Source organism: Scylla paramamosain, chromosome 18 (genome assembly GCF_035594125.1).
Source record: "Scylla paramamosain isolate STU-SP2022 chromosome 18, ASM3559412v1, whole genome shotgun sequence".
Lineage (NCBI taxonomy): Eukaryota > Metazoa > Arthropoda > Malacostraca > Decapoda > Portunidae > Scylla > Scylla paramamosain.
The window spans coordinates 3,368,788-3,377,500 of record NC_087168.1 but is presented as its reverse complement, the minus strand read 5'-3'; the positions used below and the strand labels follow the sequence as shown (position 1 = coordinate 3,377,500).

Sequence of the window (8,713 nt, the reverse complement as noted above, 5' to 3'; positions counted from 1 at the left end):
TCACTCTTTTTCTGGTCTTAAATCTTCTAAACCTTGGTTTAACACAGCTTGTTCTCGTGCTATACATGATAGAGAGGTGGCCCACAAAAGGTACTTAAGCCTTCTATCACCAGAATCTCATGCACTTTATATTTCTGCCCGGAACCATGCCAAGTCTGTTCTCCAACTAGCCAAAAACTCCTTCATTAACAGAAAATGTCAAAACCTTTCAAGATTTAACTCCCCTCATGATTTCTGGCATCTAGACAAAAATATCTCCAATAACTTTGCTTCTTCTTCTTTCCCTCCTCTGTTTCAACCAGATGGCACCACTGCTATTACATCTATTTCTAAAGCTGAACTCTTCACTCAAACCTTTGCTAAAAACTCTACCTTGGACAATTCTGGGCTTGTTCCTCCCTCTCCTCCACCCTCTGACTACTTCATGCCACCTATTAAAATTCTTCGCAATGATGTTTTCCATGCCCTCGCTGGCCTAAACCCTCGGAAGGCTTATGGACCTGATGGGGTCCCTCCTATTGTTCTCCAAAACTGTGCCTCCGTGCTTGCACCTTGCCTAGTCAAACTCTTTCACCTCTGTCTGTCAACATCTACCTTTCCTTCTTGCTGGAAGTTTGCCTACATTCAACCTGTTCCTAAAAAGGGTGACCGTTCTAATCCCTCAAACTACCGTCCTATTGCTTTAATTTCCTGCCTATCTAGGGTTTTTTAATCTATCCTCAACAGGAAGATTCTTAAACATCTATCACTTCACAACCTTCTATCTGATAGCCAGTATGGGGTTCCGTCAAGGCCGCTCTACTGGTGATCTTCTGGCTTTCCTTACTGGGTCTTGGTCATCCTGTTTTAGAGATTTTGGTGAAACTTTTGCTGTTGCCTTGGACATATCAAAAGCTTTTGATCAAGTCTGGCACAAAGCTTTGATTTCCAAACTACCCTCCTACGGTTTCTATCCTTCTCTCTTTAACTTCATCTCAAGTTTCCTTTCTGACCGTTCTATTGCTGCTGTGGTAGACGGTCACTGTTCTTCTCCTAAATCTATTAACAGTGGTGTTCCTCAGGGTTCTGTTCTGTCACCCACTCTCTTCTTATTATTCATTAATGATCTTCTAAACCAAACTTCTTGTCCTATCCACTCCTACGCTGATGATACCGCCCTGCACTTTTCCACGTCTTTTCATAGACGTCCAACCCTTCAGGAAGTAAACATTTCACGCAGGGAAGCCACAGAACGCTTGACTTCTGATCTTTCTAAAATTTCTGATTGGGGCATTCTGAGACGTCTCCCCTAGTTTTTCTCACCCCCCAGCTGCTAACTCTGTACAAGGGCCTTATCCGTACATGTATGGAGTATGCTTCACATGTCTGGGGGGTTCCACTCATACTGCTCTTCTAGACAGGGTGGAATCAAAAGCTTTTCCTCTCATCAACTCCTCTCCTCTAACTGACTGTCTTCAGCCTCTCTCTCACCGCCGCAATGTTGCATATCTAGCTGTCTTCTACCGCTATTTTCATGCTAACTGCTCTTCTGATCTTGCTAACTGCATGCCTCCCCTCCTTCCGCGGCCTCGCTGCACAAGACTTTCTTCTTTCTCTCACCCCTATTCTGTCCACCTCTCTAACGCAAGAGTTAACCAGTATTCTCAATCATTCATCCCTTTCTCTGGTAAACTCTGGAACTCCCTGCCTGCTTCTGTATTTCCACCTTCCTATGACTTGAATTCCTTCAAGAGGGAGGTTTCAAGACACTTATCCATCAATTTTTGACCACTGATTTGACCCTTTTATAGGACTGGCATTTCAGTGGGCATTTTTTTTATCAGATTTTTCTTGCCCTTGGCCAGTGTCACTCCTACATAAAAAAAAAAAAGTAATAATAATAATAATAATAATAATAATAATAATAATAATAACAATAATAATAATAATATAATAATAATAATAATAATAATAATAATAATAATAATAATAATAGTAATAATAATAATAATAATAATAAAAATATTATTATTATCATTATTATTATTATTATCATTATTATTATTATTATTATTATTATTATTATTATTATTATTATTATTATTACTATTATTGTTTTTATTATTATTATTATTATTATTAGTAGTAGTAGTAGTAGTAGTAGTAGTAGTAGTAGTAGTAGTAGTAGTAGTTCTTAAGTCCATAAGTTTATTGTAGTACTTTTGAACTGCATACAATTTATGAGGAATACATTTAGTGACGCATTAATCCCCCGATTGGTAGCAGTAGTACTAGTAGTAGTAGTAGAAGTAGTATTAATAGTGGTACCTGCTGCAGTAGTAGTAGTGGTAGTGGTAGTAGTAGTAGTAGTAGTAGTAGTTATAGTAGTAGTAGTATTGGTAGCTGTTAATGTAGTAGTAGTAGTAGTAGTAGTAGTAGTAGTAGTACTGTTGGCAAGCGTTAGTGTAGTAGTAGTAGTAGTAGTAACAGTAGTAGTAGTAGTAGTAGTATTGGTAGTTGTTAATGTAGTAGTAGCAGTAGTAGTACTGTTGGCAGGCGTTAGTGTAGTAGTAGTAGTAGTATTGGTAGTTGTTAATGTAGTAGTAGTAGTAGTAGTAGTAGTAGTAGTAGTAGTAGTACTGTTGGCAGGTGATAGTGTAGTAGTAGTAGTAGTAGTAGTATTGGTAGCTGTTAATGTAGTAGTAGTAGTAGTAGTAGTAGCACTGTTGGCAGGCGTTAGTGTAGTAGTAGTAGCAGTATTGGTAGTTGTTAATGTAGTAGTAGTAGCAGTAGTAGTACTGTTGGCAGGTGATAGTGTAGTAGTAGTAGTAGTAGTAGTAGTAGTAGTAGTAGTAGTAGTAGTAGTAGTAGTAGTAGTAGTAGTAGTAGTAGTAGTAGTAGTAGTAGTAGTTGTAGTAGTACTGTTGGCAGGCGTTAGTGTAGTAGAAGTAGTAGTAGTAGTAGTAGTAGTAGTGGTGGTAGTAGTAGTAATAGTAGTAGTAGTTCTTAAGTTCATAAGTTTATTGTCGTACTTTTGAACTGCATGCAATTTATAATGAATACATTTAGTGACGCATTAATCCCCCGATTGGTAGCAGTAGTACTAGTAGTAGTAGTAGAAGTAGTATTAATAGTGGTACCTGCTGCAGTAGTAGTAGTGGTAGTGGTAGTAGTAATAGTAGTAGTGGTAGTAGTAGTAGTATCGGTAGAAGTATTATTATTAGTATTGCTACAGTGATGTCAATCGTTTGGTTTACCTTCAGCTGTACCAGTGCGCCCACGGAACACACAGTAGAATCACCACGTGAATAAGATGTCAGCAGCCTGCATGAACCTGCTGCTGACAGACAAGACTCCCGAGTCTTTTCTTCCTTGCTTTTATTTATCGTTTTTTTTTTTTTATTTTATAATCCCATGAAGGCTCTTTTTGCTCTTTCCTATTTCTAGTATAAGACATTTTTTTAGCAATTAATTGTTGTTTCAAACACATCACAGTGCTTTTATGATGGAAAACTGATCATATATCTTGTCTAAGCTCTACTGTTAAGTTCTCTGTGAAAAGAGCAAAATAAAAAGTTAGTGTGTTTACATTTTCGTTTCACTTTCCAACCATTCTGCCTGTCTGCGTTGCAAGGAGAGGCGGCACACGTCTCCGTGAGGGCGAGGCACGCAGGCCGCCGCGCCACGCACACCAGCCCCGGGAAGTTGTGTCCCATTGCCCAAAATGTTTCGTAAAAAAGAAAAGAAAAAGGTATTATTTTATTCCTTCATCATTAGGCTCTAGAGCAGGGCTTCCCAACCTGGGGCACATGTACCCCCAGTGGTACACGTGCACGTTTGTGGGGTACATTGGGTGTCAGACAATAACCACTGCTGTGCAATGCTTGGTCTTGTAACCTACAGTCACATTGCACATTGTCGTGTTTTTTTCTCAATTTCCTCATTTTAGTAAACAAAAGTTTCATCTAGATTCTGTCAAGAGTAGGGTGAATGCCACTTGGTGTTCACTATCATGGAGCTTCCCGTGCCCGCAATCTGTGCTGGGCCTGAAGGGATCAGGGGGCAGGGGACGTGTATCCAGACTCGAGACTGGCGGGTGTCCTACTGACACTCACGGCTAGTGAAGGTGTCATGCCGGTGCTCGCCACCACCACTGTTGCCGTAGCTTTGTTGCAAGTGTTACATAAAAATTTTACTACACATACAAGAATAACAAATGAAAAAGACAAGAATATCCAAGATTAATATTAAAAAAATATCTTTAATGTCATATGAATACCAGGCTTGGGTCCAAGTTGGTAGTACGCCCTCGGACTGGAGCACAGCACAGAGTGTGAAGGAAAGCTTGATGTGAAGGCAGTGTGGGCAGACGCACCACTACGCAAAGCAAGGACAGGTTGGTGGGAGGGTGAGTGGAGGGCGCAGGAGCGCAGGGTGAGGCATGGAGTGAAATCCAGCTACGTTCTTCCAACGTTATTCTCACATTGACAACGGAAGCACCGCTGCGCTAGTTTGCTTCACGGCCAAAGTTAAATGACTCTCTCTCTCTCTCTCTCTCTCTCTCTCTCTCTCTCTCTCTCTCTCCAGTGGTTTGTTATGCAAAATCAAGCTGTTAACGACAAGAGAAAAAAAAAATGGTAGTGGAAATGGTACTTTAACTGCTGCTGCTGCTGCTGCTGTTACCACCACCACCACCACTCCGGCCTGATACTACTACTACTACTACTACTACTACTACCTCCTCCCATTTCAAGTGCCATGTTTGCTAGGGCAGGCTCCTGTCATTAGCTCTGACCTTCATGCTGTACCTATTCAGCAATATACCCTTGTTAATGATGATATAGAGATATGCACTGTTATGTTGAAATTTCCTGCTAACTTTACATTTTGTGTTACATAAAGGCCACAGTAAGCACATTGCGGTGGAAGAATTCACACACGCACTTTACATGGCATACTATCTCAGGACCTTTTTAGAAATAATAACACAGTGCTACTCGGCGACTTAACATTAATCTTCCAGAGTTTTCTTCCCATCAACCAACTAACCACTTTTTATTTTATGCAAAACGTTTAGACACTTTCTTCGCACATCTCGCCCTGCTAGGTTTGCTGATCATCCTGACTTAGGTCATCCCTCACTCCTCGACCACATCTGGACTAACTCCACTCCACTGTGTACCTCTGCAATCATGCTCTGCCAATTACCTGACCATCTCCCCATTTTCTTACATATTGCACTAATGCCTGACCCTTGCACAAAGCGTAAAACAGTCTTCAAGACCTGTAACAGACTCCTACATATCTTGTTTGCCACTAATTTATCTGCAATAGGCTGGAATGTTTTACTCAATTCTGATGACATAAATGTAAACTTCAATCATTTCATTGGAACATCAAATAAGCTGTATGACATATTTCCCTAAAGTAACTAAATTTGTGACGCCAAAAGACTGCACAATAGACTGGGAATGCTAAACTCGATTAAATATGAAAGTAATTATTTAAGATATCTAAATTAGGAACCATTAATCACAACACTTGCAACTTGTACCGTAACCATCATACGCGATTAATTAGACCACCAAAGTATAATTACTATGTAAATATTTCACTAACTTTAAAAACTTAAATAAATAAATTATCAGAGAGATGAATTTTCTTTACTTCTTTTTCAGCTTCAGCCCCAAACATCATTTTTACTATAGCAAAGCATGATGGAAGAATGAGAGATTCAGCATTTATATGGGGCTTCATAGTTTTAGCAATTAATTCTGGTACTAAATAGCTTGCTTTTCAAGCCTTCTCTGCTACTTTAACTTATTTTCTCAAAATTACACTTATGTTGTTTGTTGTCATTTAAGAGTCTCTTGAAATAATCCAGAGGTTTATCAGAAAGGTAACTGTGTTTTGTAGTTAAATGTCTCTTCATTTTACTAAGAACCATGGCTTCATTCGATAGTTCAGTACCACACACAACATATTTTGGCTTAGGACCAAGTTCATTGTCCCACCATGCGAACCCTAGTGCTAGGTGGTTGTTCTGATATGAGCAATGTGGCTTATTTTTGCTAGCAACTGCCATTGTCTTCATTAGGTCTACACTTGGGACAGCAGAATTAGGCTCATCATCAACCATCACTTCACTTCCACTAGCCTCCTCATCACATTTACACTTCTTTATGATGAATTTATCCATTTTTCTCAGGTTTTGAAAAAATATGAATATGACAACCAAAAGAGTAACTTCATCCAGTCACGGTCAAGGCCACACTGACACACACTGGGGAGTGGGGAGTGGCTGGGAGCAGGCTGCTTACAGACACATACTGGACACATGCTTGATCAGTCTGTCATTCGCAGTACAAGTATTATTCTCGCTGATCAATGTGAGGAATTCTCAAAACCTAGCAAAATTATATCATTTTCACGGCAAGGAGATAATGGCGGCACATTAGTGTGCCGCGGCACACACACTGGGAATCACTGGTCTAGACACATTTTTTTTTTTTTTTATATATTGGAAGGACACTGGCCAAGGCCAACAAAAATCCAATAAAAAAGAAAAAAAAAATGCCCACTGAGATGCTGATCCCTGAACAAGGTCTGAAGAGATAGTAAAAAAATTGAAGGATAAGTGTCTTGAAACCTCCATCTTAAAGGAATTCAAGTCATAGGAAAGTGGAAATACAGAAGCAAGCAGGAAGTTGCAGAGTTTACCAGAGAAAGGGATGAATGAAATACTATTAGTAGGCAAATCGAGATGTCATCTGATATTGAAAAAAGTGTCTGTGAACTTGTAAAAGAAGAAGGAATGTATACCTTATAAGTAGTTGAGTCAACTCAACCAGGAGGAGGCAGTAGACACCTGTCGAAACGATAATTACTCCCAGTGAGGTCTAAAGCACTGTTCAAGGGGTGCTGTGAACTTATCATTAAACCCAGCTGTGACCTCACTGAACGTTTCCCTTTGTGTCTCACAACACAAGGGGGCAGTCACAGCCTGCCCTCGAAAGACAACTCTCTTCCTCCACACAAAACTACAAGCACCTAATAACACACACGCCCTTCACTCAAAAATTTTAAAATCATGGCGACTCCTACACCAGCCTCGGAGTCCCCATCTGGGGAGGGGACCATAAATATCCCCAGGTCGGACTGCCTTTCCGTCGACGACCCTAAGTGTCTTGACACCCCCCTCAACTTTTTCTTCATTAACTTCTGCAACATTCGCGGTCTAAGATCTAATTTTCAATCTGTAGAACACCACTTCTCCTCTTCTAAACCTCATCTTCTTTTCCTCACTGAAACTCAGGTGTCTGAGGCAACTGACAGTAGCCCCTTTTCTGTTCCCTCCTACTTTCTCTATCCTCATTTTCGATCCAAAGCTGGATGCTGCGTTTATGTGCGCAATGACTTAACCTGCTCTCATGCCCACGCTCTTGAATCTTCCAAGTTTTCCACCATCTGGCTACGACTACAGAGTCATTCTCATACTAAATTTATCTGTGCTGTATACCTCTCTCCTAACTCCTCTGACTATAAGAAATTCTTTGACTACCTAACTTCCAAAGTGGAGCACATTCTGACCCTCTTCCCTTTTGCAGAGATCTCCGTTCTTGGAGACTTCAATGTTCACCACCAGCTTTGGCTTTCCTCTCCCTCCATTGACCATCCTGGTGAACTAGCCTACAACTTTGCTATCCTCCATGACCTAGAGCAATTGGTGCAACACCCTACTCGTATTCCTGACCGTCTTGGAGATACGCCCAACATTCTTGACCTTTTCCTGACCTCTAATCCTTCTGCTTATGCTGTCACCCTTTCTTCTCCGTTGGGCTCCTCCAATCACAATCTCATATCTTTATCTTGTCCTATCACTCCAATCCCTCCTCAGGATCCCCCTAAGCGAAGGTGCCTCTGGCGTTTTGCCTCTGCTAGTTGGGGGGACCTGAGGAGGTATTTTGCTGATTTTCCTTGGAATGACTACTGCTTCCGTGTCAGAGACCCGTCTTTGTGTGCTGAGCGCATAACAGAGGTGATAGTGTCTGGCATGGAGGCGTACATTCCTCACTCTTTTTCTCGTCCTAAACCTTCTAAACCTTGGTTTAACACAGCTTGTTCTCGTGCTATACATGATAGAGAGGTGGCCCACAAACGGTACTTAAGCCTTCCATCACCAGAATCTCATGCATTTTATATTTCTGCCCGGAACCATGCCAAGTCTGTTCTCCAACTAGCCAAAAACTCCTTCATTAACAGAAAATGTCAAAACCTTTCAAGATCTAACTCCCCTCATGATTTCTGGCATCTAGCCAAAAATATCTCCAATAACTTTGCTTCTTCTTCTTTCCCTCCTCTACTTCAACCAGATGGCACCACTGCTATCACATCTATTTCTAAAGCTGAACTCTTTGCTCAAACCTTTGCTAAAAACTCTACCTTGGATGATTCTGGGCTTGTTCCTCCCTCTCCTCCACCCTCTGACTACTTCATGCCACGTATTAAAATTCTTCGTAATGATGTTTTCCATGCCCTCGCTGGTCTAAACCGTCGGAAGGCTTATGGACCTGATGGGGTCCCTCCTATTGTTCTCCGAAACTGTGCCTCCGTGCTTGCACCTTGCCTAGTCAAACTCTTTCAGCTCTGTCTGTCAACATCTACCTTTCCTTCTTGCTGGAAGTTTGCCTACATTCAACCTGTTCCTAAAAAGGGTGACCGCTCTAATCCCTCA

The 8,713-nt window shown here is 41.0% G+C and overlaps 1 long non-coding RNA gene across 1 annotated transcript in view; it reads left to right on the top strand.

Moving 5' to 3' along the window:
• Positions 1–3,923, top strand: part of LOC135109016 (uncharacterized) — a 7,482-nt gene extending 3,559 nt beyond the window's left edge. Inside the window, exon 2 of the long non-coding RNA XR_010272530.1 lies at positions 3,243–3,923. This is a non-coding gene — a long non-coding RNA (uncharacterized LOC135109016). The remainder of the gene's footprint in view (positions 1–3,242) is intronic.
• The last annotated feature ends 4,790 nt before the right edge of the window (positions 3,924–8,713 follow it).